Source organism: Aquarana catesbeiana, linkage group LG03, assembly GCF_042186555.1.
Source record: "Aquarana catesbeiana isolate 2022-GZ linkage group LG03, ASM4218655v1, whole genome shotgun sequence".
In the NCBI taxonomy this organism is placed as follows: domain Eukaryota; kingdom Metazoa; phylum Chordata; class Amphibia; order Anura; family Ranidae; genus Aquarana; species Aquarana catesbeiana.
The window spans coordinates 505,148,618-505,170,875 of NC_133326.1; the positions used below are offsets into that span (position 1 = coordinate 505,148,618).

The window sequence follows — 22,258 nt, forward strand, 5'->3', positions numbered from 1 at the left end:
GGGTAACACCCACCAATTCCTGACACCTACTGTACCAAGCATTTCCTGACAGCCTGGGGAGAAAAAAAGTCTATTAGGCTGGTTCAGTATGCATATATTGGTCCTGCATAGGGATGAGCTTCGTGTTCGAGTCGAACCCATGTTCGACTCGAACATCGGCTGTTCGATCGTTCGCCGAATTGCGAACGTTATGGGCCGTTCGCGCTAAATTCGTGTGGCGCGTCACGGCCCATAATTCACTGCGGCATCGCAGTGCATTGCTGGCTGATGATTGGCCAAGCATGCACTATGACCCGCATGCTTGGCCAATCACAGCGCCGTCAGTAGAGAGAGCTGTAATTGGCCAAAGCCAGGGTGGCTTTGGCCAATTATGGCTCAGGGGATTTAGTACACACCCCACACTATATAAGGCCGCCTGCACGGCGGCCCTGTGTAGTGTGTGTTCCGGTGTGCTGAGAGATAGAGAGAGAGAGAGACAGTGTCATTTGATTTGAGTTAGATAGATTAGGCAGAACAGTCAGTCAGTTAGCTGCACTTACAGTGTATTGTGTATATATATGCATCCCAGGTGTTGCATATATATATATACACTGTATTCAGTTTAGCTAGATCCGTTCCTGTTATCTTCTATCTAGACTATTTACATTTAATGCAGTGCGTCCTGCTCACAGTGTTCAGCTAGATCCGTTCCTGCTATTTACATTTAGTGCAGTGCGTCCTGCTCACAGTGTTCAGCTAGATCCGTTCCTGTTATCTTCTAGACTATTTACATTTAGTGCAGTGCGTCCTGCTCACAGTGTTCAGCTAGATCCGTTCCTGCAATTTACATTTAGTGCAGTGCGTCCTGCTCACAGTGTTCAGCTAGATCCGTTCCTGCTATTTACATTTAGTGCAGTGCGTCCTGCTCACAGTGTTCAGCTAGATCCGTTCCTGCTATTTACATTTAGTGCAGTGCGTCCTGCTCACAGTGTTCAGCTAGATCCGTTCCTGTTATCTTCTAGACTATTTACATTTAGTGCAGTGCGTCCTGCTCACAGTGTTCAGCTAGATCCGTTCCTGCAATTTACATTTAGTGCAGTGCGTCCTGCTCACAGTGTTCAGCTAGATCCGTTCCTGCTATTTACATTTAGTGCAGTGCGTCCTGCTCACAGTGTTCAGCTAGATCCGTTCCTGCTATTTACATTTAGTGCAGTGCGTCCTGCTCACAGTGTTCAGCTAGATCCGTTCCTGCTATTTACATTTAGTGCAGTGCGTCCTGCTCACAGTGTTCAGCTAGATCCGTTCCTGCTATTTACATTTAGTGCAGTGCGTCCTGCTCACAGTGTTCAGCTAGATCCGTTCCTGTTAAATTCCTACTGACCGGCAGGCTTGTCTGGTTACAGTATATAAAGCTACCTGAAGAAAATTACAGGTGTTCTATTTGATCCTATTAGTACCACGGTCAGGCAGCTAGACTATTTACATTTAGTACAGTGCGTCCTGCTCACAGCGTTCAGCTAGATCCGTTCCTGTTATCTTCCTACTGACAGGCAGGCTTGTCTGGTTACAGTATATAAAGCTACCTGAAGAAAATTACAGGTGTTCTATTTGATCCTATTAGTACCACGGTCAGGCAGCTAGACTATTTACATTTAGTACAGTGCGTCCTGCTCACAGTGTACAGCTAGATCCGTTCCTGTTATCTTCCTACTGACAGGCAGGCTTGTCTGGTTACAGTATATAAAGCTACCTGAAGAAAATTACAGGTGTTCTATTTGATCCTATTAGTACCACGGTCAGGCAGCTAGACTATTTACATTTAGTACAGTGCGTCCTGCTCACAGTGTTCAGCTAGATCCGTTCCTGTTATCTTCCTACTGACAGGCAGGCTTGTCTGGTTACAGTATATAAAGCTACTTGAAGAAAATTACAGGTGTTCTATCCCAGCTTAGTGCAGCTACAGGCCATTAGTATGTCTGGAAGGCCAAGAAGGAGAGGCAGACAGTCACAAGCCAATAAGAGAGGGCAAGCAGGCTCTGTGTCTAGTGCTGGTCGTGGAGACGGTGCATCCTCATCAGCACGTGGCCATGGGACACGCTTGGCCTTTTTTTCGGCAGCTGGCCATGTTGAGCCGCAACATGCGGAAGACTTGGTCGAGTGGATGACCAAGCCGTCCTCATCCTCCTCATCCTCTCTCACCCATGCCCAGGGTGCTTTGTCTGGCAAAGCAGCGGCCTCTTCCCTCAGCTCAATGTCATCAGTGACTCCTTCCCTAGCTCCACCATGTCCTCATGAGGATTCCCTCGAACTGTTTGACCACAGTGTTGGGTACATGCTCCAGGAGGATGCCCAGCGTTTGGAAGGCTCTGATGACGATACTGAGCTCGATGAAGGCAGTAACATGAGCGCGGACAGAGGGGGTGCCCAAGAAGGACAGCAATCTGGCAGTCATGCTCCCCCTGCTGCAGCATACTGCCAGGTTTGCTCCAGTGATGAGGAGGGAGGGGATGATGAGGTCACTGACTCAACGTGGGTGCCTGATAGGAGAGAGGAGGAGGAGGAGGAGGAGGAGGAGGAGGAGGCGGCAGCACATCACCAACGAGGCAGGATGCCCTCCAGGGGCCAGCCTAAGTGCAGCACATTGACTGCATCACACCCCAAAGCTCCACATGTGCAGGGCGCTGCAGTCTCTGCGCGTTATTCAAAAAGTTCTTTGGTGTGGGCCTTTTTTGAGACGAGTGCATCAGATCGCACCGCTGCTATTTGCAACATATGTCTCAAGCGTATCTCGCGTGGCCAAAATATCTCCCGCTTGGGTACCACATGCTTGACCAGACATATGTTGACCTGCCATGCAGTTCGTTGGCAAGCGTATCTAAAAGACCCACACCAAAGAACAAAGAGGATCTCTCCTTGCTCCTCATCAGCTGAGATTTCCAACCCCACTAGACCTTCAGTCCTCTCTGAGACCTGCAGTGAGAGGAATGAAGGTGTAGAATTAGGTGTGTCACAGCCAAGTACTTGTGGGCAATCTGCTTTTGGTACACCGACGTCAGATTGTACCAGGCAAATTTCCCTGCCCCAGCTGCTGCACCGCCGAAAGAAGTTTGCTCCCAGCCATCCACATGCCCAGCGGTTGAATGCTAGCTTGGCAAAATTGCTAGCACTTCAACTGCTGCCTTTTCAGTTGGTAGACTCTGCCCCCTTCCGTGAGTTTGTGGAATGTGCGGTTCCTCAGTGGCAGGTACCCAAACGCCACTTTTTCTCACGGAAGGCGATTCCGGCTCTCTACCGGCATGTGGAAGGCAATGTCCATGCCTCGCTGGACAGGGCGGTCAGCGGTAAGGTGCATATTACCGCTGACTCATGGTCCAGCAGGCATGGACAGGGACGTTACCTAAGTTTCACGGCGCATTGGGTGACTCTGCTGGCAGCTGGGAAGGATGCAGGACAAGGTGCAGTAGTGTTGGAGGTTGTTCCGCCACCACGCCTCCAAAATGCTGATTGTGACACACCTCTCTCCTCCACCCCCTCCTCTTCTTCTTCCTCCATGGCCTCTTCCTCGGAACCAGCGGTGCTCCGTAGGCGTTCAAGGGGCTACGCAAGTACGCAGGCCAAAAGATGCCATGCGGTGCTTGAGCTGGTGTGCTTGGGGGACAGGAGCCACACTGGGGCAGAGGTTCTGTCAGCTCTGCAGGGGCAGGTTCAGAGGTGGTTGACGCCACGCCAACTTAAGGCAGGAATGGTGGTTTGCGACAATGGCACCAACCTCCTCTCTGCCCTCCGACAGGGACAAATGACCCATGTGCCCTGTTTGGCTCACGTCCTTAACTTGGTGGTGCAGCGGTTCTTGGGCAGGTACCCGGGCTTACAGGATGTCCTGAGGCAGGCCAGGAAAGTCTGTGTGCATTTCCGCCGGTCATATAATGCCAGTGCTCGGCTGACGGACCTCCAAAAGGAGTTTAACCTGCCCAAGAACCGCCTAATCTGTGACATGCCCACCAGGTGGAACTCAACGTTGGCCATGCTGCAGCGGCTGCACACGCAGCAGAGGGCCATCAATGAGTACCTGTGCGACTATGGCACCAGGACAGGGTCAGGGGAGCTTGGTTTTTTTTTCCCCACGCCAGTGGGCCATGATCAGGGATGCATGCACTGTCCTGTCACCATTCGAGGAGGCCACGAGGATGGTGAGCAGTGACAGTGCATGCATCAGTGACACTGTCCCCCTTGTCCACCTGTTGGAGCACACGCTGCGTGGAATAATGGACAGGGCACTTGAGGCAGAACAGAGGCAGGAAGAGGAGGACTTCCTTAGCTCTCAAGGCCCCCTTTATCCAGACAGTGTTCCTGCGTGCCCGCCGATCACACAGGAAGAGGACGAGGAGGAAGAGGAGGAGGAGGAAGATTGTGTCAGTATGGAGGTGGAGCCTGGCACTCAGCATCAGCAGCAGTCTTTAAGGGATCAGTCCCAAGAAACACATGGACTTGTACGTGGCTGGGAGGAGGTGGCTGCGGACCATGTCGTTCTTAGTGACCCAGAGGACTCCGGACCGAATGCCTCAGCAAACCTACGCTGCATGGCCTCCCTGATCCTGCAAAGCCTGCGTAAGGATCCTCGTATTCGTGGTATCAAGGAGAAGGACCAATACTGGCTGGCAACCCTCCTTGATCCACGTTACAAGGGTAAGGTTGCGGACCTTATCTTGCCATCGCAGAGGGAGCAGAGGATGAAACATCTTCGGGAGGCCTTGCAGAAAGGTCTGTGCAACGCGTTCCCAGAGACTGGGAGGTTACAAACTCCTGTTTCTGGACAACGTGTTGCTGAGGCTTCGGTCAGTCAAAGAAGGAGCGGTGGAGAAGGTGGCCGTCTGACCGATGCGTTCAGACAATTTTTTGGTCCGCAGCCCCAAGGTATGATCGGTTCCAGCAACCATCGCCAGCGTCTGTTTTACATGGTGCAGGAATACCTAGGGGCAAGATCAGACTTGGACACCTTTCCCACCGAAAATCCTCTGGGTTACTGGGTCTTGAGGATGGATCACTGGCCAGAGCTTGCACAGTATGCAATTGAGCTACTGGCCTGTCCTGCATCCAGCGTTCTTTCGGAACGCACATTCAGTGCTGCTGGAGGCGTGGTAACCGATCACAGGGTGCGTCTGTCCACCGACTCGGTCGATCGGCTGACCTTCATAAAAATGAATGAGTCTTGGATCACCACCAGCTACCAAGCACCTGATGCTGATGTAACCGAATAATTTTTTTTGAAATCTCAGATCCCTTCAAAGACTGCCTATGCTGATGCTGAGTGACTATCCCTGAGTAATTATCCTCTTCCTCCTCAATCATCACGCTGATAGCTTGTAAGAACATTTTTGGTTCTGGGCGCCACCACCAGTGCCTAAGGCACAATTTTTCAGCCCCTGTTTAACAGGGGCGTGTAATTACAATTTTTGATGTAATACTTTGCAGCAGGGCTCGTTCCTGCATTCCAACTAGAGTGTCTGTGAGGGGTTGCAGTGTTGTGGCACCAGCACCAGTGCCTAGGGCCCAATTTTTCTGCCCCTGTCTAACAGGGGCGTGTAATTACAATTTTTGATGCAATACTTTGCAGCAGGGCTCGTTCCTGCGTTCCAACTAGAGTGTCTGTGAGGGGTTGCAGTGTTGTGGCACCAGCACCAGTGCCTAAGGCCCAATTTTTCTGCCCCTGTCTAACAGGGGCGTGTAATTACAATTTTTGAAGCAATAATTTGCAGCAGGGCTCGTTCCTGCGTTCCAACTAGAGTGTCTGTGAGGGGTTGCAGTGTTGTGGCACCAGCACCAGTGCCTAAGGCCTAATTTTTCAGCTCCTGTTCAACAGGGGCATGTAATTACAATTCTTGATCTAATATTTCACAGCAGGGCCCTGTGAGGGCTTACAGTGTTGTGGCCACAGCAACACCTAAGGCCCAAATTTCTGCTGAGTATATAGGGCAGGACCCTACTTTCAAACATCTAACTTACAAACGACTCCTACTTGCAAACGGAAGGAGACAACAGGAAGTGAGATGAAATCTACCCCTAGGAAGGGAAATTCTCTCCTGTAAGAGTTAATATGGGAAAACAATTTCTCCTTTCCACTGATGCTTTCCAATCCTTGTTCCACAAAAAAACCCAAATTTTCAAAAAACATTTTTCATTGGGACAAAAAAGTGAGGTGAAATCTTCTGAAGAGGAGGAAAGACAGCAAAACAAATGTCACAGGGGTGATAACCCTTCCCTATGTTTTCCAAAAAGCTTAGAAAAGATTTTTTGGCTGGAGCTAAACACGTTAAAAATGTTCAAAATTACAAACAGATTCTACTTAACAACAAACCTACAGTCCCTGTCTTGTTTGCACCGCCTGTATACTGCTGTTCAGAGTATATAGGGCCTGGTGGCCCCACACCTTTCCTTATTTTAATTTGGGTGCGGGGTTCCCCTTAATATCCATACAAGACCCAAAGGGCCTGGTAATGGACTGGGGGGTACCCATGCCGTTTGTCTCACTGATTTTCATCCATATTGCCATGACCCGACATGACATTAAACCCGCAAGCAGTTTTAAATGAGATTTTTTCCTTTAAAAATGACATTTGGTGCAGGGACTGTTCTAAACATGGGAAACACGCGTCACTTTACAGGCATACTATAGACACCCCCCAGGTACGATATTTAAAGGAATATTTCACTTTTTTTTTTTTACTTTAAGCATCATTAAAATCACTGCTCCCGAAAAAACGGCCGTTTTTAAAAGTTTTTTTTGCATTGATACATGTCCCCTGGGGTAGGACCCGGGTCCCCAAACCCTTTTTAGGACAATACCATGCAAATTAGCCTTTAAAATGAGCACTTTTGATTTCGAACGTTCGAGTCCCATAGACGTCAATGGGGTTCTAACGTTCGTGCGAACTTTCGGTCCGTTCGCGGGTTCTGGTGCGAACCGAACCGGGGGGTGTTCGGCTCATCCCTAGTCCTGCAGTCTTTGAACTCTATAAATCTGGGCCCCCTCTGTAAGGCCACTTCTCAGATGTATAAGCTGTTGGGGTTGAGATGGTTCTCACCATGGCCATGGGCCTAGTAGAGTTCACAGCTGTTGGCCTCCCACTGAGTGGACGTTTACTAAGTACTGCTGTGTTTTTTTTGGGTCCCTGTACACATATACTGTATGTATTTGGCCCCAGATTCTGCACATTTTCTGCTGACATTGCAAAAAAAAGAAAAAAACAGTTGTCACTTTCCTAAATCCAAAAACATCCAAGCGGCTTCCTTGACTCATTATTTTATACTCTCCTTTTATATTCCTAGCTAGTAAGGACATTAGTGGACAAGTAACTATGGCATATCAGACTCTAATCTCTCGTTCACATTTCTGCAGTGGCTGGTGATTTATGGGGACTTTAATATTTAAATGATCCCTTTCCAAAAATACAATTTCTTTTCTTTTGTACTTAAGCTGTATGTCTGTACTGTATGTCTCACCAACACAGAGTGACTGCAACTGACCAAAGTCGTTAATCTGAGTTGCTGTGATGCAGCCTAATAGGCCTGCCTAGTCCTTACTGCCGCAAGGTCTCCTTTGATTAAAAGACAGAAGATGAACTGCTAGAGAGGTTATATGTCATTATGCCTTGTGTCATCTTTTATTTTTAGAGTATAGTCTATAAAAAAAAAGCATTGGCTGAACTCAGAACATGATTGGACCTTGTTAAGGCCAAATGTTGCTCAATAGGTCGGAAAGATGGTCAGTCAGAAAACTGGCAAAAAGTTAATACAATGCCATCCACCCATAAAAATGTAAAACAAATAGTTATTACAACAAACAAAATGCATTCAAATAAATTGATGCCTGGATCAGCAGGATAAATTTCACTGAATATTTTACTGAAAATGCATTGAACAATAATTTGTACCAGTAGAGAAACAGTGAATACTTAAAGTGGTTGTAAAACTCAGACATGAAATGTGAACAAAGCATATCGCTCTGTAGTGTGTACTTGTCTCAATTAAGAGCACTAAAGCTGGAAATGGATGGAGCAATTTTCTTTCCTGCAACCATGGGTTGCAGGAAAGAAAAATCGCTCAATTCCCCTATCAACACATTCAGTGTTGATGGGGAAATCCCTCCTGCAGAGCTATTGTGTTCTCCAGATGGGAGAACACTTAGGCTACTTTCACACTGGGGCTGCCGAGCGTTAGCGCTAAAGCGCCGCTTGTTTTGGCGGTGCTTTTGCAGTGCTTTTTGGCCACTAGCGGGCCGCTTTTAACCCTCGCTAGTGGCTGAAGAAGGGGTTAAAATTGCCCTTGTTTTGGAATCGCTTTTCAGTCGCTTTGATAGCGCTGCCCATTTGTTTCAGTGGGCAGGGCGTTTTGGAAGCGCTGTATACAGCACTCCCAAACTACCCCAAGATGCTGCTTGCAGGACTTTTAAGATTGTCCCGCAAGTGCACCTCCCCAGTGTGAAAAGTCACACTGAAATGAATGGTAGGCGGTTTTCAGCCTTTATTTAGAGGCAATTTTTAGCGCTAAATTGCCTGAAAACCACCTCAGTGTGAAGCCAGCCTTAGGTGTTGGTTTGCTAAAACTGAAGAGTGCAAAATCTGATGCAGCTCTGAATGGTAGCCAATCAGCTTCCATGAACAAGCTGAAGTGAGACGCTGATTGGTTACCAGACAGAGCTGCTCCAGATTTTGCACTCTTCAGTTTTAGTAAATCAAACCAACAGTCATTATTACTGGTGGATATAGCTGCTGGCAATAATCGCATGAAAAATCTGACAGGCTGGTTGTACCAAAGTTGTTAGATCAGCTTGGGTATAATCAGCCTGCCCATACATGGTTCAAATCTCGGCCAGTTCCTTCTTAACCAGCGAAGATACGAAGTGTCTATGGCCAGCTTAAAGGGGTTATAAAGGCAATTTTAAAAAAAAAACAAAAAAAAAACAAATATGTTATAATTTCCTCCACTGTGCAGCTCGTTTTGCACAGAGTGGCCCTGAACCTGGTCTTCTGGGGTCCCTCGGCGGCTGTCTCAGCTCCTCCCCGCAAGAACTAACCACCGTCATGCGAGCTCTCTCACATGGTGGTTAGTTCTTGCGAGCGCACTCCCGTGATACAGCCGGCGGCTATAGCCGCTCACTGTGTCACTCGGCCCCGCCCTCCGGCGTGCCACATCATTGGATGTGATTCCACATTGTGAGCTCTGCAGTAAGGATGAGCTGAGGCATGTTTGCAAACAGCACGTGCAGAGCCGGCCAGGAAGTCGGCACTGGGGAGCGCTAATCACAAGCAGTGAGACATTTCCTGGTCTCTGCAGCCGTGCATCGGGACAATGTCTCACTGCTTGTGATTAGCACTCCTCACTGCCGACTTCCTGGCGGGCTCTGCACGTGCTGTTTGCGAACACGCCTGAGCTCATCCTTACTTTGCAGTGTGTAATCTCAGTTCTCTGTCCCATTTTTTTCTGAAATCTCAGACAAGCTTTATAAATTGTGGACTTTGAAAGAATGCAGAGAAGACTGCAAATAAACAGGTATAACTGATGTAGGAGGATTTCTTTCATGTCTGTGTATCACCAATCAATTCACTGGGTAAATGTAAGGGTTTACAACCACTTTAATCCTGCTCTGAGAAGGGGGTACCAACTAGAAAGGTGATTGAAATCATGATCTATTGAGCTGAATGTATTGCTTAATTAAGCGTGTTATTGTTTGTTCATGAGTGATCAGTACTGCATACACAGTAACCCAGTAACAGAGACATTGTGTATTGGTCGACAGAGCTGTAAATATATATGATGGGACTCCACAGGAAAGCAATAAAGGGACCCCCGTCTCCAAAATCTTCTTCTCAAAGACCACTCTGGTGGACCACACTTGGTTTCCAAGCCTTAGTCAGAGCTGGACTTTTGCAGTGTTATACAACTTTAGTGCCCCTTCTCAGAAAATAGAGAATATATTTTTCATAGCAACTTTATAGTGGTTCCCATGCTTTATATATCAGCTTAATCCAAAGGTATCCCTCAATTGCTACTGATACTAAGGATGAGCTCCGGCATGTTCGCACACTCCACGTGCAGAGCCCACCAGGAAGTTGGCAAGGCGCTGCGCTAATCACAGGCAGTGAGACATTTTCCCGATGTGCAGCTGCAGAGATTGGGAAATGTCTCACTGCCTGTGATTAGCGCAGCACCGTGCCGACTTCCTGGTGGCCTCTGCACGTGGAGTTTGTGAACACGCTGGAGCTCATCCTTAACTGATACCTGTATAAATCTCTGATGGGTCTGTCCTTTCTTTTTGCCTTGGCCCCACTGCAGTTGCATAGTCTGCTTTTGGTTTTATAGTTACCCCAGTGGCGGCTGGTGCTGGAGGATTTTGGGGGGGGGGCGTAGACGGGCCCCTCCAGGTCCGCACTCACCCTACAGCAGGGCCCTCAAGCTGTCACGGCTCCCCTGGTGCCAGGAGCCGTGGCTTCTGTCTTGAGCCGGTCTTCTTCCCAGGTTCTGGGTCATCCTGTCCTGATTGGCCCAGAAAGCCGGACAATATGAAACTGGCCAAATGGGGCCTTGGGATGTGGTCACAAGCCTGTGAGGGGGTGACAGACCTGGTAGAGACCTGTTGGTCCGGCGCCTCACAAACTGCACGGCCACACAGATGGTGCAGGCTGGCGCCGCGGGCTGGGGGGCGGCAACCCTGCTCCCCTTGTGGACCGGCTGCCACTGAGTTACCCCCTATGTTGGACTATGTATAGTTACACCTACAATGTATACTCGTCTTCAAGTAACATGTGTCAATAAAGAGGACCTGAACTGTGGAAGTGATGTCCAAAGTGAAGCAGAGGGCAATGGGATACTTGCCCTTTTTGCCTGTGATCTCCCTGTAGCTGATCTTTTCCTCATTAATGACTTAACATAAATGTTCTATACTGTGTCTCTGTGTGGAAGCAGCCATTTTAGTAGAGGCAGTGCTTTGCTTCCCGATGTCAGAGCTGCTACTCTAATAAATGGTGATATGATGACTAGTTGGGGAATATTAAAGCGGCAGAGGTGTAGAAGCAACCTTGGCCATTAGGTCCTTAGGTCAGGGCTGTATTTATACTACAGCCTGTAGGAACATAAATGAGGCCGTTATAAAGACACAAGTGTCAGGATCACTTCTGATATACAAAAATATTTTCTTGTTTTCCTGGTTCTAACCTGGATTAGAATACAGTAATTTTGATTTAATAACCATACATTGGAAACCTATTTGTTCTCACAATGGGAAAAAAAAGGGTGGCCAATCAGTGTACTCCTTGCTTAATGATAAATCTGGACCTGCCTCAGGTACTACTTTCTCTCCAGCAAGCCTCCAGGAGAACAATGAGCAGCACAGCAGTAACATCACTAGAGACTAGAAGTTAGAGTCAGCAGTGCCTGAGATCTCATGCTGCAGATAAACAGTTATGTGACTATAGGCACAGAAAGGGTACCACTCATTTTCAAAAGGAATTCAATACAAATGATACATTGGGGTTGATTTACTAAAACTGAAGAGTGCAAAATCTGGTGCAGCTTTTTTATTTTTTTGTCAAAGCTTAATTGAACAAGCAGACTGTTTAGGCACAATAAAAACTTCTAGATAGGATTGCACCTATACCGTGATTTTTTTTTTTTATAATCAAAATTTTTTTATTTTCTGTTATACTTTTCACAATTCATAATTAAACATCCTTAATTTCATATTTTACAATAATTACGCAGGATTAACATATTAAACATTAATAAGAGACCAATTGGCAACATCGTTCTCCTACAACTAACCCTATCCCCTCCCAAAAAAAAAAAAAAAAAAGGGGAATGAAAAAACCGCTGCCTGTCTCAACCCCCTCCCGCCCCCGACATATGTTCGACAACCAGATATATCCTGTGATTGATGAGATTCCCAATATTTGTGCGTATCGGTCTGTGTATCCAATTCCACATTGACACCCCCACCACCTACAAACCAACACATTAAACAAGCCTAAAAAAAAAAAAAAAAAAAAAAAAAAAAGGGAAAACCCCCGACCCTGTCCATACATTCCCCGTGTTTATTATTGTTATTCCATAATTGTTCCTCACTTCTAAAAAAAAATAAAATAAAAAAATAAAACCCACCACACCCGTACATACCCTGTGGTTATTGTTAATTATCCCATAATTATATTTATTGGCCAATCATGGCCTAGTTCCTCACTTCTATTAAGTGATTTATTTAAAGTGATCCAATTAATCCTAAAATACCTTCATGTGTTACCCCCTATTGTGTAAGAGGCCACTAACGGCCATATTAATTATAACATCTATAAAAAAAAAAAAAAAAACCCTAGGTGATTAACATAATTCCCATTGATTGTGTGTTTCAATCTTCATATCCCCTTCCTTAGTGACGTTCCCTACACCATGCGCTTACAAACCAGCACATTAAACAACAATAAGAAAAAAAAACAAAACAAAAAAAAAAAACAAACCAAGAAAACTAAGAGACATTTACCTTACCACCTCCCTCCCCCCTTTCACCAAATCAGGTATCTCATTATACGGGTAAAAGGGACAGGGAGGGGGGGAGAGACAGCAGTCTAAACAAAAAAAAAAAAATAAAAAAAAAAAAAAAATATATATATATATATATATATATATAAAAGAACCCCAATTCCTTCCTTTTCCTCCCTGGCTAAACCCCTATGCAACTAATCCAAGGTATTTATATGGCCCTGGCTCCCTGCACCTTCTCGTTTCATATTTCCCTCTTAATCTATCCCCTGTACACACTGTATCCAGCCTGCCCATATGTTCTCAAATTCCCCTTTTTTGTCTTTAACTACATGAATCCATCTTTCCGCTTCCATTGTCCGGTTGACCTCCCTTTTCCAATCCTCTAATGTTGGGCAGGTAATCTGCTTCCAAAATCTTGGAATTAATATTTTGGCTGCATTTAATAAATGTGGTGTAATGCTCCTCCTATAGGCCTTGATTGTGCCAGTTGTTCCATAAAATAAGAAGTCCAAAGGTGTACACTCTATAGATCTAGGGGCTAACCTCTTGATCCATGGTGCAACTGCTTCCCAGAATTCCTTAATCCTTAATAAGGCACCTATACCGTGATTTGATTAGTGAGTACGAGTACCGATACTTTGCGGTGCGATTTGCATTAATACAAAAAATTGGCACAAATTGCACTCAAAGAATCACATGCGATTTAAACAGGTATGCTGTGTGAATCCTGTACAAATTGCATGCACTCTCCCCCCACTGCTCCTGTGTGTGTATAGAAAGGGAAAAGCACCATGGGCAGTTTAAAAAATGTTAGAACACACAATACATTTCTGGCCACATGCAAAATAATCTACATAGGTGTCCCAGTCCGCCAATGATAGTAAATCAGGACCGCTGAAGGTGCTTACAGGGCTGGAGTTCACAAGTTCCGGGATCCCGTGGGTATAGGGCAGAAGGGATGTCAGCTTGGGGGAGGGCCACCTCTACATCTCCTCCAGCCCTGTGAGCACCTCAAGTGGCCCTGATTTGGTATCATCGGAGGACAGGGACAGATATGTAGATTATTTTGCACGTGGCCAGATATGTACTGTATAGTATTGTGAATTCTAACATTTTTTAAACTGCCCATTAGATGGCGCTTTTGCCTTTCTATACACACATTCACACACACAGGAGTGGTGGGGGAAGGCGCATGCAATTCGGACAGGAATTGCACCACATTCCTGCTCATATCGCATGTGATTCTTTGCAGTGCGATTTGCGCCCATTCATTTTGTATTGAGGCAATCGCATAGTATCGTTTTCTGTATCGGTAGCATTTGAGTACCGATACTTGCTCAAATGCTTGTTGGCACCGATATCGGTATCATTATCGGTGCATCCCTACTTCTAGAAATTCCAAATACAATAGCAAATCTACACTTTTTTGACTTCAGACCTACTTTAAGATAAATATTAAGATTCCCAATTTATGGAGTTTATGGAACTGCACTTCACGTTTTTATAATGCACATCCCTCAATAAAAAAGCTGCAAAGTTGAATTCTTTGTAACAATGGGTGAGCAGTAATAGCCTTCCACACAAAGAATTAAAAAAAAATAAAGCACCAGGAACAAAAATAATAATAATTAAAAAAAAAGAATAGAAACAACAACATGAATAAACATGCCCCATTAAAAAGCATTCAGGACATCACACAAAAAAAGTCATTTTTCATGCCCTTCTCCAGTATAAAACACGTTTCAAATAAATAAAACACAGGGTCATATCAGGAACAATCAGTTCATTAACACAGGGCAGTCATCTCGTATTATCAGATAATTGCAATGTTCCTGCTAACATCATCTTCTCAATTATTTAGTCAAACCACTAATACCTCATTTTAATGAGCCCCTTGAAGTGTTAATTGTCTAGCATCTTGTATTCTATTGTGACGATTAGACTGGCAATAAAAAGATCCAGACATTGCTTAGAATTTTTAGAACATCTGCTTGTGATTCAGGTTTGTGTTAACAATGAAAAAGAACCCATTCGTCAACGGAAGCTGCAGAAAAAAAACGTCCTCTGCAAAGGTCATTTGTAAGGATAGCAGGGAAGTCTGGAGAATCTGGGGTCTCATGCGAGCCGCTCAAAACACTTAGCTCAGCAAGGTTGGGGGGGGGAGGCTTAATTTGGAAGGACCACTGACAGTCCTTGGCTGCATCTGCGTTAATTTATGACGCACCTCATATTGGTGGCGTGACGCATTTAGATGTCACACACTAGTCAGAAAACACAAAGGAAAGAGTATTTTTCAAATGCTTTACTAAGAAAACTTTGCCTGAGATAGCAGTAGTCATTGTGAGATATTATGTTATAAAATTGTTTTAGATCACTGCAACTGATGTAATAAAAGTGAAGAGAAATTACTGTTTTTTTTTTATTTCTAGCACTGGAGGCTTATTGCACCCATTTAGCTTTATACCCTCTGTGAACATGCTCCATCTCCCCCTCTGCTCTCTTTCTCAGCGTGGCACTGCCCATCAGTTCTCCTTGCCTATGTTACATCCTCCTGTGTAACTGCTCCTCTCTCTTTTGTTTTATTAAAAACTTGAGCAAAGCAATTTCAGAGCACACAGTCAGAGAAGAGACACTGCTGAGCCAGTCAGGACAGCAGGACCAGGGCTGCCAACTGCCAGTAAATTTGCTGACAGTTCGTAAAAATCAGTGATTTTTTTTACAACTGCCAGTAAATATCGGGGGCTGATAATTTCATGCTGTGTTGACTTTTTAAGTGTAAATCAAGAAAATTACTTACTTACTATGGTGTTTCCATATCATGTTTATACTGTTTAAATTTTCACTGTGTTAGTTTTCAATTGGAGTTCTATAATGTCTCAAGTTGCCAGTAAAAAAATGTGCTCCGCCAGTTAATTTTTTTAATGTTTTGTCAGTAAAAAATGCTGCGGGAGGTTGGCAACCCTGAGCAGGACACACACAAAATTTACTTTTCATAGCCAACATAGGCTGTGGTCTAGGGCAGGAGGACCACTCGGAGCACCACACAACCACCTACACGTGATGTTGGTGGCAGTCAGTAACATGTTCCTATGTCACCACATATTTTGTGCATTTTTTTTTTGTTGAATGAACAGTTCTCTTTGCACTTACTTTTACCCACTTTGGTCCATACATCTAGGGGTAAGTGTCTCAAGCATTCCCACAGCCATCATGAATAATCCCCTAATTTGCCTAAGTTTATTTCCTTTGATCATCAGCTCCAACCAGTGGTCTTATTGCAGTAGTTTCCTAAAACACCTTATTTAAGAAAATACTGCATTATGGCCACTAACACTTTAACCTAGCAGCAAAAAAGGTCGCTGGTTTGAATCCCAACCACGACACCATCTGCCTGGAATTTGCACATTCTCCCTGTGTTGGCGTGGGTTTCCTCGGGGTACTCTGGTTTCCTCCCACACTCCAAAGACATGCTGGTAGGTTAATCGCATCCTGTCTAAATTGGCCCTAGTATATATATGAATGTGAGTTAGGGACCTTAGGTTGTAAGCTCCTCGAGGGCAGGGACTGATGTGAATGTATAATATATATGTAAAGCGCTGCTTAAATTGAGGGCGCTATATAAGTACCTGAAATACATTTAAAAAAAAAAAAAACTAGATGGAAATAACAATCATAGGAAATAAACGTATTAGGCAAATTAGGTGATTAATCATGATGGCTTTGGAAATGCTTGAGACACTTGCTCAGCTATTTTTTTATAAATAGACCCCAAGATGGATGGAGAAGTATGGGCATTCACTAGGGCTGCAACTAACAATTATTTTCATAATCGATTAGTTGGCCGATTATTGTTTTGATTAATCGATTAATCAGTTAATAACCTTAAAAAAGTGTGGTGTATAATTTAGTTAATATGTAAAGTTTTAAAAAAAGGCAATTTATTCGTAAACATCTCTATGCCATGGTAAATATAAATAACCAACTATATGGTTAGGGAGCAAAATATCTAATCCACTCTGAGAATAACAGACAGAAGAGATATACTGTATATACTATTAGAGGAGATATACTGTATATACCATTAGAGGAGATATACTGTATATACTATTAGAGGTTGAAGCTGGTAAATATCATCAGACTCGGAGATCAAATTATTTTATTTAAAGAAAAAAAAAATGTAAAGACCGTTTTGCAGATTTTCAAACAGAACTGTAATATATTATATGCTGGCCATACAAAAACAATGTCATCCTTCAAAAAAAATGTGATTTTAAGAACGTTTGTACGATTTTCTAATCGTTAGTGGGGTCAAATCGATGTTTATTTTCAACCACAGTGACGGTAAAATAATAGAAAAAACATCTTGGTCAAAGGAATTTTTTGACAGTGTGTGTGGTTTTCGCTCAGAAATATACATTCATTTCAAAACAATGTTAAAAGCAAGTGAAATTTTCTAACAAACATTCTTTCATTCAGCAAATGTACAAAGATGTTTCGTATGAATATTCTCGTCTGAAAATTGATCGTTGTGGCCAGCATAAGGCACGGTATTAAGAGGAGAAAGGGAAACAAGAAGGTGGCGCGGGGCGACAGACTCAGGTTGATTTATAAAGGCAAATATGCTGTTCACTTTGCAAGTGTAGCAGTACCCCCCATAGGTGCCACTGTAGATTAGACAGTTTTTTTCCCAAAACAGTGCAGGAGCAGCCAGGCACAGCAACATTCCATTTACTCGGGCTCATTGAACACTCTAGGGGATATCGTTTTGAAGTTTATTTGCTTGTAACCATTGTAATCCTAAGGATAGGGTTTGAGGTGGCATGGGATACTCCAAACAATTAAAGTAGAACTATAGGCAAAACTTTATTTTTTAATTTTGGATAGAGTAAGAGAGGGCTTTAACCCCTGTCAGATTTGTTTGCCATCTGTGTGCCATTGCAGAGATTTCCCTTCACTTCCTGTCCCATAGCCAAACAGGAAGTCAGAGGAAATCCCTGAAAATTAGGGGAATTCCTTGGGGACCCCAAGGTCACAAGAACTTGTTTCCCCATTGGAAGATTTTCCCTCTATTACTTTTCTGGGGAAAACTCAAAATGTTAGATTTTATTTTTCTTTCAATGATAATGGTAACTAGGACAAATAGAGAGGGTGAATCTCCCTGACGGGGACACAGACAACAATAAAAGCTGACAGGTGTTCTAATTCCTCTCCACTCTATCCAAAACTAAAACAAAGTTTTGCCTTTAGTTATACTTTAAGCACAATAGGTAGAGGACACTCTTCTCTTTAGCCACATTTCAGAAATAGCACAGTCTATCTCTCACAGCTGGACACTACAAGGCAGGTGTTATGTGAAGGTGAATTAAGCAGCCTATACTCTCACAGTAGGGACCGTGAGGTAGTTTGTAGCACAGATAATGATGATGACTGCAGCACAGATAGTTATGATGACTGCAGCAGTAGTACAGGTAGACTAGAACAGTCTATAGGTTCACGGCTAGGGACCATGGAGATTTAACACAGGTAAAGGTTGACTAGATCAGTCTATGGTTCACAGCTGGGGACCACGAAGTGGCTTGTAGAACATATAGGCTAGACTGCAACAGTCTATAGGTTCACAGCTCGGGACCATGAAGTGGCTTGTAGAACAGATATATAGTATTACATAGTAGGTGAGGTTGAAAAAAGACACAAGTCCATCAAGTCCAACCTATGTGTGTGATTATGTGTCAGTATTACATTACATATCCCTGTATATTGCGGTCATTCAGGTGATTATCTAATAGTTTCTTGAAGCTATCAATGCTCCCCGCTGAGACCACCGCCTGTGGAAGGGAATTCCACATCCTTGCCGCTCTTACAGTAAAGAACCCTCTACGTACTGTAGTTTAAGGTTAAACCTCTTTTCTTCTAATTGTAATGAGTGGCCACGAGTCTTATTAAACTCTCTTCTGCGAAAAAGTTTTATCCCTATTGTGGGGTCACCAGTACAGTATTTGTAAATTGAAATCATATCCCCTCTCAAGCGTCTCTTCTCCAGAGAGAATAAGTTCAGTGCTCGCAACCTTTCCTCATAACTAAGATCCTCCAGACCCTTTAATAGCTTTGTTGCCCTTCTTTGTACTCGCTCCATTTCCAGTACGTCCCTCCTGAGGACTGGTGCCCAGAACTGGACAGCATACTCCAGGTGCGGGCGGACCAGAGTCTTGTAGTGCGGGAGAATTATCGTTTTATCTCTGCAGTTGATCCCCCTTTTAATGCATGCCAATATTCTGTTTGCTTTATTAGCAGCAGCTGGGCATTGCATGCCATTGCTGAGCCTATCATCCACTAGGACCCCCAGGTCCTTTTCCATCCTAGATTCCCCCAGAGGTTCTCCCCCCAGTGTATAGATTGCATTCATATTTTTGCCACCCAAATGCATTATTTTACATTTTTCTACATTGAACCTCATTTGCCATGTAGTCGCCCACCCCATTAATTTGTTCAGGTCTTTTTGCAAGATTTCCACATCCTGCGGAGAAGTTATTGCCCTGCTTAGCTTAGTATCGTCTGCAAATACAGAGATTGAACTGTTTATCCCATCCTCCAGGTCGTTTATGAACAAATTAAATAGGATTGGTCCCAGCACAGAACCCTGGGGAACCCCACTACCCACCCCTGACCATTCTGAGTACTCCCCATTTATCACCACCCTCTGAACACGCCCTTGTAGCCAGTTTTCAATCCATGTACTCACCCTATGGTCCATGCCAACGCACCTTATTTTGTACAGTAAACGTTTATGGGGAACTGTGTCAAATGCTTTTGCAAAATCCAGATACACCACGTCTATGGGCCTTCCTTTATCTAGATGGCAACTCACTTCCTCATAGAAGGTTAATAGATTGGTTTGGCAAGAAAGATTCTTCATGAATCCATGCTGATTACTGCTAATTATATCATTCTTATTACTAAAATCTTGTATATAGTCCCTTATCATCCCCTCCAAGAGTTTACATACTATTGATGTTAGGCTAACTGGTCTGTAATTCCCAGGGATGTTTTTTTGGCCCTTTTTAAATATTGGTGCTACATTGGCTTTTCTCCAATCAGCTGGTACCATTCCAGTCAATAGACTGTCTGTAAAAATTAGGAACAACGGTCTGGCAATCACCTGACTGAGTTCCCTAAGTACCCTCGGATGCAAGCCATCTGGTCCCGGTGATTTATTAATGTTAAGTTTCTCAAGTCTAATTTTAATTCCGTCCTCTGTTAACCATGTAGGTGCTTCCTGTGTTGTGTCATGAGGATAAACACTGCAGTTTTGGTTACTGATATGAGTCTCTGTTCACAGAATCCAGAAACTGGGTCAGTCCATAGATGCAGCCACTCTTTTAGCAGCTCAACATCCTGTCCCAGGAGCGCCAGGGGCAAGCAACCCTTCCTCTCAGGTCACGGATCCATCCCATCAGGGGGGAAAAAGACAATCTCCTCAAGGCTTCAAACTATTTATTAACTCTCCCAGCCACCATCTGGGCACACCCCCCAGAGATTGGCTATACCCTGCTCATTATTTAGGCTGGTAATTTGAATTCTCCCTCTCTACGCTCTAGAAACTTCTTCTAAAGGCAGGGGAAAGCAATCAAACTCCCAGCTTGTGAAGCCCTCAACAGAACAGACTAAACAATTACTACTCCTCTGATTATAGAAATAGCCAAAAACAAAATTTACATAGCAGCCTAACTAGAAAGGTGCATAAAAAGAGGAGAGTTTGGGACTTTAAATGAGGCTTCTGATATGTAAATCAAAATGCCTCCATCCCGGGTTTGCAAAAAGCAAAGAAAGAAGGGGGGATTTGGGACTTTGAGTGAAGTATGCAGCTGGAGAGCAAAAAGACACTGTAGATTGTAAAAGTTAATTTATTCCATGAATGTAACATACATTAAAATACATTGATTGGCACAGTAATTCATTATAACCTGCAACCCATCTTTTCTTAGATCGCATTCAAATGTAGTATACGGTACAAATATGTAAAAATATATATATATACATTCCACCTATATGTGGAAGAATAACCTCTGAATGTAAGCACATGATAATAGCAAATGTAGCTCAAACATCTGAATGTAAACCCATGATTGTAGTATCTGAAGCTTGATGCATTTCACGACTCACTGTCACTCATCAAGAGCAGACGCAGAAGGGATGTCTAAAATGTATGAAAGTGAATAGTAGAAAAAGGGGGGGGGGTGATGGAACATTCACCCATACTTACAGACTGACAATGAAGATGGAGTGTGGTGGCGAGTACTGGGGCAAAGCTGCGGACATTGCCTCACACGGGAGCTGAGGTGGCAAAGCTCATGGCACAGCAACGGTAAATCCTGAAGGGTGGAGTGTGACTAGGAAGGTGCTACACTAGTGAAGTTGCACTTTGCAGGGAAAATTTCCCCAGAGCTTAGTTAATATGGTAAAATGTCACTTTTAAAGAATACCCAATCACGTGCAAGAGAAAAAAATGCATTTTGGGTGTACATGATGGAAGTCAGCAGACCTTCACTACATTCACTAAGCTCTTAGGAAAATTCTCTTGCAAAGTGCCACTTCACTTGCAAAGTGAACAGCCTATTTGTCCTTAATATATCACTTCCACTATCTCAACTTATTTTGGAGGGGAGGGAAACAATAAAACAGAGTGAGAAGAGGTTTTTCAACTAGCCTGAGTGATGTTTACACCTTAGAGCCAACAGTTGGCTGTTTGTCTCTGACCTCATACATACAAGACCATGATTTCTGATTTCTGATTGGCAGATGCACACCACTGCTGTTTGAATAAAGCTCACCATGTTTCAAAATCTTGTGTCATCCAACAGACTCTTTTCTGCTTTCAAAGTACCATATATACTCGAGTATAAGCTGATCCAAATATAAGCCGAGGCACCTAATTTTACCACAAAAAACTGGGAAAACATATTCACTCGAGTATAAGCCTAGGGTGAGAAATGCGCAGTTACTGTAAGTGGAAAAGAGGGTCAACAATTTCCATTTGCAGCCTCACTGTGCCCATTTGCATGCCTCACTGTGCCCATTTGCAGCCACAGGTTCCACGAACTTCAAACTCAGTAGTTAAGGGTTCCTAGATGCCCCCTAGCAGCAGCCAAAATTTGGGGTCTCTGGACCCAAAGGGTCCTGAAATGACATTGCTGCAGATGGACACAGTTGATCGATTTTGGGGTCCCATATCCCGGTTCGGAAAATGTCAAGCACTTTTCTGCAGCAGAGAATGACATTTTCTGAACCAACTTTGGGGCCCGTATCTCAGGGCCATTTGGTGCTAGGAACCCCAGCTTGGATATGCTGTAGTGCTAGTCCCACTGGGTTTGCACACCAAATTTGGGGTTCCTAGATGCAAGTGGCCCCGAGATACGTGGCCCCAAAGTCAGTTTAGAAAATGTCATTCTCTGCTGCATAAAAGTGCTATAAGCCGAGGGGGGGCATTTTCAGCACAAAAAAATGTGCTGAAAAACTTGGCTTATACTCGAGTATATACGGTAACTAAAAGTTAAAGCTCATCTCCCACCAAGGTTAGTTCCCTATCCTATACACACTATACACACTAACCCCCCCCCCCTTAAGTTAAATATCCAGTAATTTTTTCAAAAACAAAGCTAAATGTCTCAATTACTTAAATGAATCTGAAATCACATGACTTGCAACATCCAGCTTTTTTTTTTATATATTCACTGTTGAAAGGGAGAGTTCT

At 44.1% G+C, this 22,258-nt stretch overlaps 1 protein-coding gene across 2 annotated transcripts in view; it reads right to left on the bottom strand.

Moving 5' to 3' along the window:
* GLRA1 (glycine receptor alpha 1) overlaps positions 1-22,258 on the bottom strand; it is a 286,546-nt gene that overhangs the window by 117,177 nt on the left and 147,111 nt on the right. The gene's annotated exons all lie outside the window — the stretch shown is intronic.